This window comes from Rhinopithecus roxellana, chromosome 19 (genome assembly GCF_007565055.1).
Source record: "Rhinopithecus roxellana isolate Shanxi Qingling chromosome 19, ASM756505v1, whole genome shotgun sequence".
NCBI classification, from domain to species: Eukaryota; Metazoa; Chordata; class Mammalia; order Primates; family Cercopithecidae; genus Rhinopithecus; species Rhinopithecus roxellana.
In genome coordinates this window covers 37,763,863-37,783,496 of record NC_044567.1, presented here as the reverse complement: position 1 = coordinate 37,783,496, position 19,634 = coordinate 37,763,863, and the positions used below count along the sequence as shown (strand labels likewise).

The 19,634-nt window shown below is 49.4% G+C and overlaps 1 long non-coding RNA gene across 1 annotated transcript; it reads right to left on the bottom strand.

Annotated features, from left to right (window-relative positions):
- Window positions 1-3,625: 3,625 nt before the first annotated feature.
- On the bottom strand, window positions 3,626-13,644 carry LOC115894727. The gene is made up of 3 exons (XR_004054870.1): window positions 13,103-13,644; window positions 11,141-11,367; window positions 3,626-4,214 (listed from the first exon to the last, which is right to left on the bottom strand). It is a non-coding gene; the product is annotated as an uncharacterized LOC115894727 (long non-coding RNA).
- Window positions 13,645-19,634: the final 5,990 nt, after the last annotated feature.

The following is a 19,634-nucleotide window of genomic DNA, read 5'->3' as shown; positions in this document are numbered from 1 at the left end:
CCAAGAGCAAAAAATTTGAGAACTAGCATTATTAGCTCTTCAGTGAACAATAGGACCCTCAGGAAGTGCCAGACCTGGGAGGGAACTTGGGTACCCTCCAGTCGGGCTCCTCATTTTACAGATGAGAAAACTGAGGCCCGGCTCTCTAGTGGTTTGCCGCGAGGTGACCCAAGGGGCAATGACAGAGCCAGACCTGGGCTCTGATGGCGGCTTCTGTACTTCCTGATTCCCACCCCTGGGATTGAGACCGGGGCAACGCTTTTCCATAGGTGTTCCTAGATTACCAGAGGATGCTGGGAACAGCTTTCTGTGGCTCATTCTTGCATAGAAAGAAAACCCCCTAAAGGATTTTGGAATCTCGCCCTTCATGTTCACTGTGCTCACACAAAGCTCTTCTTTTCAGAAGCAGTTCTTTTCTCAGAACATTTCAAATGTAACAAATATACATCCATCAGTGTGGAGCGGCAATCAGCTCCCTATTCATTCGAGCTGGCGACCCTGGGCCTCCGCGCCCTGGAAACGCTCCACGGGAACACTGCGCCGTGCCAGAGAAGCTGGCCTCCACACAACCCGCTGTAAACAGCTTTGCAGAGATCTTCCTCTGGAGGGCACAGATCCCTGGGATTGCTAGGATGAAGTTTCTCATTCTTTCCGAGGTAAAGGAGACTGGCAACGTTAAAGCGGGAACGAAAGAGCTTTGATCTTATGAGGCGGAGGTGCTTATCCCTGCTGGGGTTAACAAGGAGAACATTCAAGCACTGCGAGTGGTCCACCTCGTTCTTGCATGCCCCAGCCCTGAAGGCAGTGGGTTGCAGCTTTCCTTACCCTCCAGGTGGATCGACTTCCTTCTGCCCGCCTCAAAAGGCAAAGAACCACTGCGGGCTGATGGCGCCCTCTGGAGGCCATGATGGGGAACTGTGTGCCTCAATTTTGCCTTCCCCTCCCCCACTTTCCAGGGGCTCCTGCCCAGGTCGGGCTTCCCACAGTCTCTTCCCCAGTACATTACACACACTCATTCCTGTGTATGAGCGGTCTCTTCCCCAGTACATTACACACACTCCTTCCTGTGTGTGAGCGGTCTCTTCCCCAGTACATTACACACACTCCTTCCTGTGTGTGAGCGGTCTCTTCCCCAGTACATTACACACACTCCTTCCTGTGTGTGAGCGGTCTCTTCCCCAGTACATTACACACACTCCTTCCTGTGTGTGAGCGGTCTCTTCCCCAGTACATTACACACACTCCTTCCTGTGTGTGAGCGGTCTCTTCCCCAGTACATTACACACACTCCTTCCTGTGTGTGAGCGGTCTCTTCCCCAGTACATTACACACACTCCTTCCTGTGTGTGAGCGGTCTCTTCCCCAGTACATTACACACACTCCTTCCTGTGTGTGAGCGGTCTCTTCCCCAGTACATTACACACACTCCTTCCTGTGTGTGAGCGGTCTCTTCCCCAGTACATTACACACACTCCTTCCTGTGTGTGAGCGGTCTCTTCCCCAGTACATTACACACACTCCTTCCTGTGTGTGAGCGGTCTCTTCCCCAGTACATTACACACACTCCTTCCTGTGTGTGAGTGGTCTCTTCCCCAGTACATTACACACACTCCTTCCTGTGTGTGAGCACATAGATAGCAAAGCACCCAGAGGCACGCATACCCTTCTTTAACCCCCCTGTTCATCTCAAGTCTTAACTCTCAGTTATCTCAGGTTAAAAAAAAAAAAAAAAATTCCACCTCCTTCTTTTCATTCCATTTGTGTTGCCCATAGTTTAATCACATCTGACAAGACTCACAGGGGTGTTAGTGGAAGAACTCTACCAAGGGAAAGAAACACCACCTGCACTGAAGTAAAACTGAGTGCAGTCAGCAGATGTAATCCTGTAGGTCCTGGCTGGGGTGCCAGGCTCCCAGGTAGAGGAAACCACCATCCCAGTTTGCAGAATACTGGTGGAGCTTCTGGGGCATGAGATTATTAAGTGCTAAAACTGGGACACTCCCATTAAAACTGTGGCAGTGGGTAAACCTACTTCAAGGACTTGGTGGTCCAGAGGTTTCGCCTTCCTGGGAGATTTCTCCTTGATTCAGTCGGGAGAAATGGAAGAACTCTGAGTGGGGAAGGAAAAATGAAAGTAAGTCTTAAATGGCTCTTACAAATTACAGGCATTTGGGGAGCACCCATGCTCACGCAGACATGTAGGCAGGTGTATAGAGTACACCTATTTGGATTTAATGTCGGATGATTATTGACTCTGTTTTTGAAGCATTCATACTAACAATGTCCCTTAAATAAAAGCAATCCCACATTTTTGTCAAAGAAATATTAATAATTTCCATTTATGCATGTTTGCGTAATTTCTTGTTACTCTAGTTAAAAAGCTTATGCATCTCATAAAAGGTAAAAAGTAATAGCTACTTTTAAATTTTATTTTTTATTTTTATGGGTACATAGAGTATATATTATGGGGTATATGAGATATTTTGATACAGGCATACAATGCATTATAATCACATCAGGGTAAATGGAGTATCTAGCACCTCAAACATTTATCATTTCTTTGTGTTACAAACATTCCAATTATACTCTTTTAGTTATTTTTAAATGCACAATAAATTACTGTTGACTGTAGTCACCCCATTGTGCTATCAAACATTGTATCTTGTTTATTCTATCTAACTATATTTTTGTACCCACTAACCATCCCCAATGTCCTTCCCTCCCCACCGCCCCTCCCAGCCCATGGTAATCATCATTCTGTTCTCTATCTCCATGAATTCAACTGTTTTAATTTTTAATTCCCACAAATGAGTGAGAACATGCAAAGTTTGTCTTTCTGCGAATGGCTACATTTTATTGAGCACTTGACTACTCAGAACCGCACTGTCTTTTTATTACACACAATTGATGGATGAGGAAACTGAGCCTTAGAGAGGCAGGTGACTTGCCCAAAGTAAACAGCAGAGAAATATTTGCATTCAGGTCTCTGACCACAAAGCCTGTGCTCTAAACCACACATATTAGATTTGTTTTGTATATGGTCTCTTACCTTATAAAAATAACACATTGCTTAACATTTTATAAGCATCTCCCTCCACTGTCATACCAACAGTCTTTCCAGCCTGCAATTAATCCCCCTCCAGTTTCTTTCCTGTGGCATAGAATTTTGTTCCCTGGTAAAGTGCGAGTGTCCCCTGTAAATTTCCCAGTTGACCAGGAGAGATCAGACTTGAGCTGCAGTCACACCTTGAGCTGATTTTTATGGGGGAACATTGGTGAGAAGCCACAAGCCCTAACTGGCAGTCATGGGACAGGGAATTGACTTCCTGAAAAAGAAACCCAAGGGACTTATACAGCATTTGGAGTAAACCATAGATTTTGCCCTTTCTGAGATCACTTTTTATCTCTTTATGTTTGTTACTTCCTGATACAGGGAACAAATTTGATGATATGGAACAGAATGAAGCTAAAAGTGAAAGTGTCTCATTACTTTCTCCTCACCTCAAAGCACATGCTTCATTTTATTTTCTGTAAATATTACCTTGAAGATAAAATTCAATATTTTCTACTTATTAAACTTACTCTTATAAATTTATTTTAAAAATCATTTAACTTTCACCCACATTGCATGAGATCACATTATGCTGGCATCACAACTTAAGGGAAAAACAATAGGTTTCTCTTTTACAAATAAAGATTACAGATAAAAAAGAATCATTCATTGAGCTGGAAATTCTTTAGGTTGTTTGCATTGTATTTCCATTAGCCTCTAGCAGTTAAATTCACAAATGACATTTGTTTCTGCGGCTCTATGCAGGGATCAAGTGTACCTGCTTTCTTCCCATTGAGCATTCCTTGAGTATCTTTCTGGTTGGCCATGTCCAGGCTATGACCCCTGCAGTAGCCTGTTGATACAGTAAAGAAAAAGCCAGAAGCACAGAAGTAATAGATTTATGTAACTGTAAGATGCAAGAAATGAGGATTCCCAAACCCAGAACCATCTGGTCCAGGCGATATGACTGACATACTCCCTCTTTTCTCTTCCTTGTCTGTGTACAACATGAAACCCCTGAGTTCTGACATCTTTGGACCTGACCAGTTTCTCACTTCTGCATCATGGTCCCCAAACTCTACAATTCCACTCGCGAAGAAAAGGCAAGGCAGCCCACGGGTCTTTGAGATTGTGTGCATTCCTGAGCAGCTGTATGTTGGTTCTACAGTAAAGCAAAGAGAAAGTTAAAGAGAAGCAGTAACCACAGAATACAATTTAGTGCATATTTTTGCAGATCTTTTCCTAAGCTATAATCTATTATATTTTTGTGGTTTTGTTGGACTCTTCTAAATAGGTCGAATTATCTGGTGGTTAAACAGTTGTGACCTTTCAATGATTGGACAGACAGCACATGCTTTTGTTCCTTGTTTCTAACTTAATGTGTTCTTTTTTAGCTCTTACCTTTTGAAGGGATTAACTTTAAACCAATATCAAGGTTTCTTTTCTAAAACAACCCATTCTTTGTTGCTTGAAACCCTATCGCTTAAGAACTTTGAGTCTTTTTCACATTTGTGTGTAGGAGGCCTTATGGGTTTTCAACCCGTTTATCATGGGAACCAATGATTCAGGGAAGAGGTCAACCTTAATTCAAGGCCCACCATGTGAGGCAGAGAATTTCAGATTCCTCAGCACCCAGTCACTTCACCAATAAGAACATGGAGGGGTTGGAGAGGGGGATATGAAAGATAGATTTTGTCAAAATGGAATTTGCTTTTTAAAAAATTGATCTGTCACTCAAAAAATATACATTGAGCACTTCCTGGTATTCCAGGCACTGTTGTAAGCACAGTGGAGATGATGGTGAGAAAAGGTGGACAAAGTCTCTGCTTATATGGAATTTACATCCTAGAGAGGAGAAACAGATCATAAACAAGCAAATTAATCACTTACATTACTGGAGTTTTTAAGCTAGAAATATAACATACTTTTGTCATAAATTTGGATAATACAGAGGAGTATAAAGCAAGAAGTAACAGTGACCTTCCCAAGCTCCCTCCAAGTCCTTCCTCAAAGGTAGCCATTGTTGCAATTTAATTTGTAATTTCTACCACATGTATGCAAACATATACGTTGATTGTGGGGGAGGGATCATAAGGTACATATTACATGGCAACTTGCCTTTTTCCTCCTTGGCCAGGTATTAGATGCAGCTTTCCTCATCAGAACATAGATCTACCACATTCTTTGCAAGGTCATAGTGTGAATGTATGAATCCATTCCTCTATTGGCAGGCATCTTGTTTCCATTTCCTTGTCATGACAAACACTGCTGCTGTGAACACTCTTTGTATTATGTCATTTGAAATGATAGTAATATTTCTAGGAGCTAGACTCCTTCAGCTGAAAGTTCTGAGTCAAAGGGTGTGCCTATTAGATTAATTTTGCTGATGATGAATGCATTTGAAAAACACATAGGAGGAAAAAGAGAAGAAGAGATGAGGACTCATAAAAACAAAGTATCAGGAAAAGCAGCGCTTAGTAAAGAGTGCAAGCAGACCAGGATGGGAGCAGAACTGACCACAGAATATAGTTATACCATCTCTTCTCAGCCTCTCATGAATTCCCCATACATTCCATAGCTGGACAAAGTTATTTCGTTTGAGCTCCACGAAAATACATGTTAATGGTTCTCATTTGGTACTATTTGCCTTAACTCACAGTATGTTTTATGAAAACCCAATAAGTGTTAGTTTTCAAGCCATGAAATATGTATTGAATTTATCCATACATTACATTGTATTTATTTAATTCAATCAGTAAATATTCCTGGAGTGCCTGCTATGTGTCAGACACTGTGCTGAGCCCTAGAGATTCAACAGTGAATCCAGTAGAGCCCATCAAACTCAACAGCCTAGTGTGGGAGAGAGTTATTCATCTAATCCCGGAGCATAAAGTTGCCAGTGTGACATGCTAAGAAGATATCTGATATTTACAAGAGCCTCTGACGGGAGGCTTAATCCAATTGTGAAGGCCAGGAAAGTTTTTTCTGAAGAAAGTTCTCCTGAGTTGATTTGGGAAAGGTTTGCTTATTGGGTAATGATGTGTAGGCTAAGACAGGAAGGGCTGCTTGGATTTACATAGTTATGCAGATTAAGAGGGAGGTGGGGGGACCTGATCCAAGCCTCAGTACTGGGGTAAAATTGGCAAGGATGGGGTGAAAGAAAGCCAGGTGGGTCTGGATGGAACTTGTAGTTCATGACTAAGCATGAGACTTTGTGGAACAAAGTCAGCTTCACTGGAGAAGCTGATGAGGACAATGAGATCCTTAAAGAACCTGACCTAGCACAATATCCAGCACATAGAAGGATCTTTAAAAAGATTGATTAAAAGCACAAAGGAATGATAGCTCATGACTAATTAAGCCTGAGCATCGAGGAACCATGCAGATACACCCCTGAACTTGCAGGGCTTGAAGCAAGTGTACAAATGAAGTCCACATAGCATATGCCTAAATATTTTAAAGTTGTATATAATGCCACATCCACAGCCATCCTGTTCTTACCCAGGGCCCTGCAGTGTGATCCTCAGAGAATGATGCTGGTGTTCTTTTCCTGGCCTGTCCTGCTGCCTGTGAACTTGAGTGGTTTCATGGCGCTGTCAAGGCAGGTGGGGCAGAAGGTGGCCCAGGTTCCCAGGTTACCTGGACCCACCTGGACCCACTGGACCTGGGATGGAGACTGACTTATCAAGCTGTCCAGGATGCCAGGGTTTCCTGAAACTGTCATCCAAGCAGAGATGAAGTAGAAGGCACAGTGATCTGTCTGTCTGGACGTCCACTTGGGGTGATCTGGGGTATGTGACTTGAAGCAAATGGCGGCCCTGGTACATTTCCCAGGGCAAAAACCATAATCTTTCACTTCCCCTCCCTACAACCTCCCGTGGCCTGAGAGTCCCAATTGGATGGCATGTTCTCTTGCCCCAGTCTAGGGGTGGTGTTGATACTGCAAATGTTTCTGGATTAATAATAGAATCATTTAGTTTATAGTGTAGGAGAGTTACTGTTCATATTATTCACTCAGGTCTTTCTTTTTTCTGAAGACCTCCCATGGGCCAGGCCCTGTGCTAGGGCCAAGACACAGGGTTGAACACCAAGGCCTGGCCTATGTGCTCAGGGAGCTTGCACTGTGGCTGGGATGACAGGTTCAACACAAGCAGTTGCAATTGAGATGACTGTCACGAGAAGGGAGGTCCAGGGTGAAGAAGAAGGGAAGCGACCTACCATGGCCACACGGCTAGTCTAGTGAGCGGCTGAACTATGAACGAAGCCCACCTTGGTTGGACTCCTGGATCCTTTCTCACCACCCCATCACTGCACCGTTCAACCCAGAGCTATGGGGCCGCCTTGGAGGGGAACCCTAGTGGCGGCTTCCAGACGCCCCTCAGTGAGCACATCTAGAAGAATCACAGACATCATCCTTGAGCTCTTTCCATCTCACTTCTGGGTCAGCCCAAAGGGGAAAACTTCCCCAAACACAACCTGCCCCTTCAGCAAGTGCTCTCCAACTGCTCCCATGAGGGGGGCTTGAGAAAGGAAGAGCATTTGATGCAGGTAGGCAGTACTGACCAGCCCAGAACACCAACTCCGTGGTCAGGGGCAGAGCCCTCTGCATTTAGATGAGCAGCAGGTTTGGCCTGTGGTGCATCATACAGGGCTTCACTCTCCCTCTCTACAGTCCAGCCTTCAGCTCTCAGGGGTGGCTGTTCTGAAAGACCGTGGACTGGACACTGCAAAGCAGAGCATGAGTGACTCTCTCTTCATCTGCTTTTGCCCTCAGGAGCTGGATTATGGTTGAAAGGCTCTTGCATCTGGACAAGGTAACCATAGAGAGAGAGCCATGTTTTCCTGGGAGCCTGGACAACCTCTGTTCCTCTGGCCATGAAGGTGGAAGAAATGCAAGAGGGAGAGTCTGCTCAGACCTAGTGATGATAAAGAGCCCAGGGGCTTTGGTTACCTGTGTGGCTGGGACTCTGTTTCCAGTTTTCAAAGACATAGTCCAGGAACTAAGGAGAGAAAACTTAGGCAGAGGCTTTCTGTGGTGTGAGCTGTGCCGTGAACACTGTTCCTCCAGGCAGAAGGGTGGAGGGTGCTGTTCTCTTCTCCCAAACCAGTGGGAGTAGGGCTTCAGCAGCACCTTAGGAAAGCTTGACATGTGTGACTGCAGTTAAGGGACGCCTTGCCTGGAGTCAACGGACCCAGAGGGATCTGAAGACTAGAGGCTGTGCCCCTAGGCCGGAAGGCATGGGGCAGAAGAAGGGAGAGAGAGTGTGGCTGCTGTGCGGATAAACACAGACTCCTCTTTGAGAGTGCTTCAATGTTGCTTGACTCTTGGGGATGGTATGAGAACTTGCAGTAGCAATATCAGTCAGGAGCCACTTAAGAGAAATCCTGTCCAAGATGGTGGCCTGTGGGAAGAGCACATCCCTGTAGAAAGAGGCTGTGGGCTTTAACCCTGGAATAGGTGAGGGTTATGGGAAACTGCCTACTGAGATAGAGGCATGGCCCCTGGCAAGGTGAGTGGCAGCTGAGAGTTGGGGAGAGGACCCTCCAAAAAACCAAGAAAGATTTCTGAGAGCTTTAAGTATCAGGCAGGCCCAGATGGCCTGGAGCTGGTTTACAACCTCCTGTGCTTTCTATTCACTTTCCTCCCCAACCATGTACCACAACTAGGAAGGAGAGGAGAGGGAGGGAAACAGAAAATGTCCAGGGACTGCTGAAGTTTTATCAGTGGAGGGGGTCTGTGAGAGGCACAGATAAAATAAACAAATGTTTTAATTACGTCTTTTGGGTTCCATTAGTTCGGTGTTGCATTTACATTCGTGGCACATTGGCCACTTGGGAGAGATTATGGGATTTACTCATCCTGCAGCAAGTCAGTGGTGGAAGCCAAACTGGAATTCATGGCTATGCCACTGCAGTGCTTTTGACAGGGCAGGGATGTGCAAAGGGCTCTGAGGGGAGCAGGCAAAAGCCACGTCTGGGGAGGGTGGAGAGTAGGTGGCACTGAAGAAGGCATGGCAGGGCAGGTGCTGGGGCTGGGCCTCACTGGAGGGGTGAGGGGATGAGCTGGGGTGCTTGGCAGGGCAGCTGGTTTTGTGGGGAGCCCCTGGGTAGGGCTAGTGGAAAAGGCTTTTCAGGATCCTTTCTCTCCTCCCCTCCACTCTCATCTAGAGCTTCACACATGACCTAAAAACTCAGGTTACATTTAACTGAGGTCCTGTACACCAGGCTGAGGGGTGAGATGTGCAGAGAACCCCACTTTTCTCCATCAGCATATATTTTCATCTTGAGCACCACTGGCATTGCCCTGGGCCCCTTGCGTTGTTTTCTTTTCACCTGGACTACTGCACCAGGCTTTTCATCTGTTTCCATTTCTATCCCACCCCTACCCCCTGACAGTCTATTTTCCACCAAGCTCCCAGCATGATCATTTAAAAATATAAATAAGATGATGGCAGTTCCCTGTTTAAAAATCTTCTTACTGTGCTCAGAATAAAATACCAGCTTTTAAATACGGCCTGAAAGTGTCTCCGTGACCTGACCCTGCCTCCTTCTGCAGAGTCCTCTCCCAACCCCCCTCCTGCTTCCCGCTCTGGCCACACTGGCCTTCTGCAGGTCGCTGGGCTGCCTGAGCAGTCATCGCAATGATGACTTTTTCTCAGGAATACTCTTCCTCCTGCCCTTTACCTGGCTAGCTCCAGCTTATCTTTCGGGTCTCAGCTTCAATGCCATTTTCTTAGAAAGGTCCTTTCATTCTTTCTCATCATGCTTATTCTCTTCAGAACATTCACCTCCAGTCTTTTTATTATGTATTTATTGTATGTGTTTAGCATACAATACTACAAACTCTGCTCTTGTAAAAGTGGAACCTGCTCAGCTCACCACCAAGTCCCAGAGCTTTGCACCATGCCTGGTATGTTATGGGTACTCAAGACAGTGTGACCATATGAATGACATACATGTTGTCTTTGACACACACTGGCCTCCAAGTGTCTGTCCTCCACACTGCTCCTCTTCCAGTGGCCAGGAGGGCCTAAGGACAGTCTTCTCTAGATCTCTCAGCTTTCAAAGCCAAAGAGCCAGTGCGGCAGGACAGGGCTACCCTTGGAAGAAGACAGACCCATGGTGGAGACACAAATACATCCCTGGTGATTGCTTGCTAGTTATTTAGATTCAGATTCACATCAATGAGATTGAGTTAAGAATGCCTGCCTTATAAGTCTGTTCTGATGAGTAAATGAGTGTGAGAGAAAGGGAGGACATTTTGAAAGTGCCTACTATGCACTAGACCCTGTGCTATAAATAGGTCCCTTATGTATCAGGACATTCAGTGGGAATGACTTTTATGAACCATCATGTGAATGGAAAAGCTCTAAGCCAGCAGGATTTTGGTTACTTGGCAGAATTTAGGTCTTAAAGCAAATCAAATACAGAACATTGATATAACTAAGGGTTGCAATCTGCAGATGATCAGATAGAGATTGAAAACAACAGTGCTGTCTTTTAGTGTGTCCTCTGGCATTGCTCTGATTGCTTTGTAACACATTTCATTCCTCCACAAACCTATGGTATACATTATGAAGATTTCTGCTTCATAAATGAGGAAACTGAAGCTCAGTGAGATTAGGTAGATTTCCCAGTTATACGACAGAATGACCCTGCATTTGCAGCCAGGTCTGTAGGCCACTGCATAGCTCTGTTTTGGATTGAATTTGTGTCTTTCCCAAATTTGTATGTTGAAGCTGTAACCCCCAGAGCCTTAGAATGTGACTATATTTGGACATAAGGCCTTTAAAAATGTGGTTTAGATTGAATGAGGTTATAAGGGAGGGCCTCAGTGCAATATGACTTGTGGCCTTAAAAGAAGAAGAGACATTGGGGTGCCTGTGAACACAGGAAAGGCCATGCGAGGACACAGGGAGAAAGCAGCCATCTGCAAGCCCAGGGGAGAGACCTTAGGAAGAACCAAACCTGACAACACCTTGACTTTGGACTTCCAGCATTTGGAACTCTGACAAAACTAATTTTCTGTTGTTTAAGCTACCTAGCCTGTGGTATTTTATTATGTCAGTCCTAACAAACTGATCTTACCTTCTGAGAAAGGCTGTTATCTTGCTGGCTCTTGGGCCTTATTAGAGAGGACTGGCTGGAGGTTGGCAGCATCTACCGAAGGATGTAAGCTCAAGTTCTCCTCCAAGATGCTCTCTGCTGTTTCCATTTCCCACTGCATGTGTGTGTGAAGTGAGTGGAAATTTGGTTTGCAACAGAGACTGACTCCTGGAGTGGGGCAGAAGACCAAAAGGAAAGAAGACTTGGATCTGGAAGAGGAGGGAGAAGAGAAAGAAAAAGGATAAAGAGAATGAAATGAAGCTATAAACAGGAGTACATGAAATGACAGAAAGGAACTGCAAACAGACGAGGAGAAGGGAGAGGCAAGGAAGAAACACGTGGGAAAAGGAAGGGAGGTTGTTGGAAGTGGCTGAGGATGGAGAAGAGACCAATAGAGGAGGGAAAGAGGTAAAACAAAAGTGCAAGGTAGAGAGGGAAGAAGAGGGAAAACAGAAGAAGAGAGGTAGGGGATGATAGTGAGGATGAAAAAATGCAGAAAAGAGGGGAGAGAAAAGAAGACAGAAATAACAGGCTCTACTTTCCCTGAGAACCTGCTGGCGTGCGCTGCTGTATCTCTTCTGCTCAGCCTCTCCCTCCTCGCACTGAAATCAGTGCCATGCAGTTGTGGGCCAGTTGCCTGGAGTTAAGAACACAGAGTTGGACCTGGGGAAGGGGAGGAAGCCACAGGCTACTGGACAGCAGCCCTTGCCTGGGCCCCTGCTCTTCAGGCCTTTGTGGTCTAGCATGAATGCCCAACTTTGGTCCCAGTAGGTCCCACGTGCTGAGAACTTCAGTAAGATAATTTCAGAGAAGAGGAAAAGGAAGGGAGAGAAAAAGACAGGGAAAAGGAGAGGCTGGCTGGGGACTGGCTGACACCATGATGTGAGCAAGATCCCTGGGGACCACAGCTCCATGCCAGAGCCCAAGGGATGGGAATTTGTTTCTTCACCCATTCATTCCAGTATTGTCTGGCATATGAATCTGGGAATATGGTGAGAAAAGGAGGACAGTTCCTGCCTTCCTAGTACTTAATAAGCCAGTGGTGAAGAGGGAAGCATGTTTGCAAGGGGAGGAGGTACACAGTATGTCAAAAAGCGCATGATCTAACAGGTGACTGCTGAGATCCTGTTTTCCTTGGCAGATAACGCTTCACGGAATTGGCTTCCTTTCTAGGGCACTATTCCTGCTCGCCCAGGGGTTCTACTAGGGCCATTGGTTCCATGCATGTCTACTGACTAATGATCACTTAAGCCAACTTTAGCTTGTCACCTCATTTGAGGCTCACCAAAGCAGGTGGGACAAATGATCTGATGCCACACAGCCAGTGGGGGAATAGGAGACTGTCTGGCAAAGTGCTGAAATCTATATCGGCAATGCTTGTCTTTCTGAAATTCAATTTCTTTCCCCACTGTATACTGGTGCCAGTAATTATGCAAGTGTGCGTGTCTGTGAGGGTGGGGATATACCACAGTAACTAAGTCAGCATTCTTTCAAAGCTCACACTCTAATGGGAAGGCAAGCAAACATCAATGACTGTGGTTGTGGTAAGAGAGCTAAGTGTTACAGAAGGGGGAAGAAGTCTGGATAAGCTTGAGATGATGGACTATAAATTGGTCTATGTAGGATGAACAGGGTTTTGTAAAGAGAAACAGGCCTTGGTAGGAAGAACAAGCTTTTGGAAGGTGGAGCAGGCTTGGTAGGAAGAGCACAATTTCTAATGAGAAGGGGTGTTATGGTGCTGAGATTTGTAAGAGGAGTTGCACTTTGTAATGAGGAATGCGGGCTTTGCAGGAGGCACAGGGATTTAGGAGGAGCACAGCTGAAAGGGGAAGTCGGGAATGGGTGATGGCCACAATCCCAGACACTGGAACGCTAGCCTCACTGGACAAGCCACCCGTTTGGCACCCCTCCCCTTAAGCCCGTGGCGGTTTCACGGTGCTGTACCTCGCCTGGGCTCTGGCCTCTGCTCCGTCCTCGCTCTGGCTGTGTATCCCCTGTTTCTCCACGACCTAGATGCTTCTTGGTCTGGCTGGATGTCTTTCACAAGGATCGCTTCCCAGTCCATCAGGGAGACACTTCCTGGAGATCCCTGTCATGATTGCTTCTCTCTGCAGACCTGCTTCGGTTGGAGCCGATTTCCACCGGGGGAGGGGGAGCTTCAGGACGCCGGCTGGGGTCTCAGGACTCCGCTTCAGATCCGACTCTGGACCCCTCCGGGAGAGAAAGTATGGGCTGAGCACATCTAGTGAGGCAGGCAGGCTCTCGCTGCAGCCCACAATCATCCCACGGGCCTCAAGGCATGCTGTCCACTGAAAGTTCACTGACCCATCTGAACCCTCTGCCTCCCTCCTCCTTTGAAAGACAAGTCCTTGTCTTCTGGGACAGGTGCTGTCGCATATCTTCTGCACATCCAGTCTCATTTCTGAGAATGAGACTCTCCTTTGCTCCTGGGGGGGACTGACCCCCTGAAACTTTCAACCCGCTGTTAGATCCCAGGAGTTCTTTTTTTTTTTTTTTTTTTTTTTTTTTGGCAGGAACACTTTTTTGTTTTATTTTGAACTAATAGAAACAGAAATAAAATATTTTAAATCAGCATCGATAGGACCTAGCAAGTAAAAATGTTAAATTTCCTATCAATGTTGACAAACATGAAGCACTCATAGATGATGTTTAACTCTCTCTAACATGAGAGTGTTAGAAAACTAGTTAATTATTATATATATTTAATTGGCATTCATGGAAAGGTCACCTGTGCCCCCCTTCCACCGGGCACATGCCTGGACACCATTGTTTCTTCCGCCATCGCCCCGTGTGCCCTCAGTGACACACGTTCACACCATCTGCTCTAGGGTACGCCACTGCCACGCATTGGCTCCACCTGGGAATCGCCCCTGGACCTGGTTACACGTGTCCTGGAAAGCGGGATCAGCTTGAAGGAGTCCCAGGCCCTTCAGAATCACGGCAGGCCACTGCTCTTTCAAAGGAGGGAGGCAGAGGGCTCAGGGCTCAGTGAACTTTCAGCTGACACTAAGCCTTGAGGCCCAGGGGATCTTTCTGGGCTGCAGCCAGGCCCTGCCTGCCTCAGTCAATGTGCTCAGCCCATCCATTCTCACCCAGGGGGGTCCAGAATCGGATCTGATGGGGGGTCGTGAGATGACCCCAGCAGGTGCCCTGAAGCTACCCCTCCCCCGGTGGAAATCGGCTCAAGGAGGTCCTGAAGACAGGACTCCTGGGGGTCTTGGGTTTGGACCTGGGAAGCCGCCCGCGGCCCCTCTCCCACGCGGCCCCCTACCGGAACCCGGATCCAGCCGCTGCCAAGGCTGCAGCAGGAGAGCCCCTGGCGTCCAGCGGCCGCCATCGTTTAAAGGGGACTCAGCCTGACTGCCCGCAGCGGAGCGCGGGGCGGCCCAGCCAATGCGCATGAGCCCGGCGCCAGCGGGTGCTCGCGTCACAGTGGTTCCCACGGTTGTCACAGAAACCACGCCCTGAGGCCTGGCAAACAGGAGCCCTCCGTGGCAGTGCTTGGGTGTCGGGGCTCGTAGGCTCCAGCCTGACCTCTCCACGGGGTCCACAGGACTGTCTCTGGATGCCAGGAGTCGTGGGGAAGGGCTGAGCAGGATGTTGAAAGCACAGGCGGAGTCTGGGGGAGGCAGCGCCACATCCCAGCCTCAGGCCCGCCCAGAGGCTGTTCGGATGAGTCTCCCCAGAAGTCGTGCCCCCGGGATCTCGAGGACGGGTTGGCCTGCAGGCCCGTGGGCTGCTCTCTCAGCCGAGGGTCCTTCTGGTCGAGAGCCGAACACCGAACCCCGTAGCCTCAGCCGCTGCCTGGGGGTGTTTGTTTCTGCGCCACTGCCGTATGACTGTCTGTGTGTGTATGTGTTTGTGTGCCTCCCATTTTCGCTTCTCTCTCTGTCTCTGACTCTCTGTGAGTTTCTTGCCCTCTCTCTGTCGGTTGGTGTTTACGTGTGTGTGTGTGTGTTTGGAGGAATGTGCCCTGTGCGCCAAAGAGCCATTTCTTGCGTGTCGGCCTGTCTTTGGTGAGCCTCCCTGCGCGTCTCTGCCTGGGTCATGTGTCCGCTGGTCAACCGTTTTCACAGCGGTTCCACTTTGGGTTTGTGAAACCTCGACCACATGAGGAGATGCGTGGCTCCCAGAGCAGTTGAAATCTCAGCCCCATCCCGTGCTGCCTCTTTTCGTGGATCAAGACGAACACACTCCAGCCGCAAACAAGAGCCGCACGGGAGCTCATTGTCCTGCAGGAGAGGAGCAGGCCCACATCACAGAAGGGGCTTGTATCTTTTCAGGGCTCTTCTCTGATAAAAGAAGCCACACCACCACACAGGATGAAAGAGGAAGCCGGAAATGGGTGATGGCCACAATCCCAGACACTGGAACGCTAGCCTCACTGGACAGGCCACCCGTTTGGCCCCCCTCCCCTTAGCCCGTGGCGGTTTCATCGTGCTGTACCTCGCCTGGGCTCTGGCCTCTGCTCCGTTCTCGCTCTGGCTGTGTATCCCCTGTTTCTCCACGACGTAGATGCTTCTTGGTCTGGCTGGATGTCTTTCACAAGGATCGCTTCCCATTCCATCAGGGAGACACTTCCTGGAGATCACTGTCATGATTGCTTCTCTCTGCAGACCTGCTTCGGTTTGAGCTGATTTCTACCAGGGGAGGGGGAGCTTCAGGGCGCCGGCTGGGGTCTCAGGACTCAGCTTCAGATTCAACTCTGGACCCCTCCGGTGGAGAAAGCATGGGCTGAGCACATCTAGTGAGTCAGGCAGGGACTCACTGCAGCCGACAATCACCCCACCGGCCTCAAGGCGTGCTGTCAACTGAGAGTTCACTGACCCTTCTGAGCCCTCTGCCTCCCTCCTTCTTTGAAAGACAAGTCCTTGATTTCTGGAACAGGAACTGTCCCATTTCCTCTGCACATCCAGTCTCATTCCTGAGAATGAGACTCCCCTCTGCTCCGGGGTGGACTGACCCCCTGAAACTTTTGGCCCGCTGCTAGATCCCAGGCGTTCTTTGATTCTCCCTGGCATTCATGGAAAAGTCACCTGTGCCCCCCTTCCACCGGGCACATGCCTGGACCCCATTGTTTCTTACGCAATCGCCCCGTGTGCCCTCAGGGACACAGGTTCACACCATCTGCTCTAGGGTACGCCAGTGCCACGCATTGGCTCCACCTCGGAATCGCCCCTGGACCTGTTTACACGTGTGCTGGAAAGCGGGATCAGTTTGAAGGAGCCCCAGGCCCTTCCAAATCAGGGCAGGCCACCTCCCTTCAAAAGGAGGGATGCAGAGGGCTCACGGATCAGTGAACTTTCAGCTGACACCACGTCTTGAGGCCCATGGGATGATTCTGGGCTGCAGCCAGGCCCTGCCTGCCTCAGTCGATGTGCTCAGCCCATCCATTCTCACCCGGAGGGGTGCAGAATCGGATCTGATGGGGGGTCCTGAGATAACACCAGCAGGCGCCCTGAAGCTCCCCCGCCCCGGTGGAAATCGGATCAAGGAGGTCCTGAAGACAGGACTCCTGGGGGTCTTGGGTTTGGACCTGGGACCCCGCCCGCAGCCCCCTCTCCCACGCGGCCACCTGCCGGACCCCGGATCCAGCCGCTGCCAAGGCTGCAGCAGCAGAGCCCCTGGCGCCGAGCGGCCGCCATCGTTTAAAGGGGACGCAGCCTGAATGCCCGCAGCGGAGCGCGGGGCGGCCCAGCCAATGCGCATGAGCCAGGCGCGAGCGGCTGGGGCGGGGGGGCGGGGGGGGGGGAGGGCTTCTGTCACAGTGGTTCCCACGGTTGTCACAGAAACCACGCCCTGACGCTTGGCAAACAGGAGCCCTCCGTGGCACTGCCTGGCTGTCCGGGTTCCGAGGCTCCAGCCTGACCTCTCCACGGGGTCGACAGGAGTGTCTCCGGATGCCAGGAGTCGTGGCAAAGGGCTGAGCAGGATGTTGAAAGCACAGGCTGAGTCTGGGGGAAGCAGCTCCGCATCCCAGCTTCAGGCCCGCCGGGACGGTGTTCTGTTCGCGTGAGTCTCCCCAGAAGTCGTGCCCCCGGGATCTCGAGGACGGGTCGGCCTGCAGGCCCGTGGGCTGTTCTCTCAACCGAGGGTCCTTCTGGTCGAGAGTGGAACCCCGTAGCCGCAGCGGCCGCCTGGGGGTGTTTGTTTCTGCGCCCCTGCTGTATGACGGTCTGCGTGTGTTTGTGTGTTTGTGTGTCTCCCGTTGTCGCTTCTCTCTCTGTCTCCTACTCTCTGTGTGTTTCTTGCCCTCTCTCTGTCGGTTGGTGTGTTGTGTGTGTGTGTGTGTTTGTGTGTATGTGCGTGCCCGTTTGGAAAATGTACACTGTGCCCCAAAAAGCGATTTCTTGCCTGTCTGCCAGTCTTTGTGAGCCTCCCTCTGTGTCTCTGCCTGGGTCAGGTGTCCGCTTGTCAACCGTTTTCGCCGCGCTTCCACTTTGGGTTTGTGAAGGCCTGACCACGTGAGGAGATGCCTCCCTCCTGGAGCAGTTGCAATCTCATCCCCATCCTGTGCGGCCTCAAGACGAACACACTCCAGCCAGGGACAAAAGCCGCATGGGAGCTCATTGTCCTGCGGGAGAGGAGCAGGCCCACATCACAGAAGAGGCTTGTACCTTTTCAGGGCTCTTCTCTGAGAAAAGAAGCCACACGGCGACACAGGCTGAAAGAGGAAGCCGGGAATGGGAGATGGCCACAATCCCAGTCACTGGAACACTGGCCTCACTGGACAGGCCACCCGTTGGGCACCCCTTCCCTTAAGCCCGTGGCGGTGGCATGGTGCTGTACCCCGCCTGGGCTCTGTCCTCTGCTCCTTCGTCCCTATGGCTGTGTATCCCCTGTTTCTCCCGAGCGTACATGCTTCTTGGTCTGGGTGGATGTCTTCCTTAAGGATCACTTTCCAGTCCATCAGGGAGACACTTCCTTGAGATCCCCATCATGATTGTTTCTCTCTCCAAACCTGTTTCTTCTTGATTGGTCAACTTGATGACCCTGGATCTCTTGGTTTCCATATGCGTGTCGTACAGTTATGGTATCTTTCACCTCTTGTATGGGTGAATGGCCTAGAATGAGCATTAGGTGATCCTGACTGACCTTGTGTTCCAGGAGAGTTAGTATTGGATTTCCTCTACACATCCAGTGTCATTCTTCAGGCACACCCTCTCCTCTTTTCCTGGGTGCCGTGACCCACTGAATCTTTTTGCCCCATCCTGAATCCCTGATATTCTTTGATTTCCCCTAACACTGATGGAATGGTCATTCGTGGCCCCCTTCCACAGGGCACATGCCTGGACACCATTTTTTGTTTTGCCATTACTCCATACTCCTGCGGTGACACGTTGTCACACCAGCTGCTCTAGAATACGTCAGTGCCACGAGTGGTCACATTGACTGCACCTTGGGTCCTCCTGTCTCTCTTTGCACCTGTCCTTGAAAACGGTGTCAGCTCACCGGAGCCCCAGGGGTTTTAGAATTGGGGCAGGCCATTGCTCTTTCAAAGGAGGAGTGAGGCAAATGGCTAATGGGTCAGTGAACTTTCAGCTGACACCGTGCCTTGAGGCCCATAGGACCATTCTGGGTTGCAGAATGGGTTGCCTCAGTAGATGTGGTCATCTCATCTTTCCTCACCCAGAGAGGTCCAGAATCTGATCTGAAGATGATTCTTGAGATCCCAGTAGGCACCTTGAAGCTCCCCCTCCCCTGGTGGAAATCATCTCAAGGAGGTCCTAAAGACAGGTCTCCTTGTGGTTTTGGTCCTCGCATACCCGCGGCCCCCTCTCCCACGTGGCCCCCTACTGGACTCTGGATCCCTCTGCCTGCTGGAGTGCAGCAGGAGCCCCTGTGCTACCACGCGGTTTCCATTTTTTAAAGGGGACGCAGCCTGATTTCCAGGAGCAGAGCGCAAGTGGGCCCAGCAATTGCGCACCCGTGAGACTCTGATTCTCTCCTCACAGTGATTTCCGCGGTTGCCTTAGAATCCAGTCCCTGAGGCATGGCAAAGCAGGAATTCTCTGTGGCTGTGCTTCAGTGAAGGGGCTCCGAGTCTCTGGCGTGACTGGCAGGAGTTTTAATACCCCTCCCACCCTGAGCTGCCTCTTTACTAGGATGAAGATGACCACACCCCAGCCAAGGACAAAAGTCTCACAGGTGCTCATTGTCCACCCGAAAGGGTGCCCACAGACCTTCAAGAAGATGGGTCTAACTCCTCTCGCCCTTTGCCCTCATTTTGAAATCTACTCACAGCTCCACACAGGGATGGAGAAGAAAGGCAGCAATGGGATGGGGCAAACATCTCTGTCACTGAAACGCTGGCCTTCCTGGTCAAGTCGCCTGTTTGTGATTTTTTCCAGATGCCCGTGATGGTAGCATTATGCCATAGATTGGCTGCACTCTGGTCTCTGCTCTGTCCTCCCTCTTGCTCTCTCTGCCCAGTTTCTGGGAAGCCTAGAGGCTT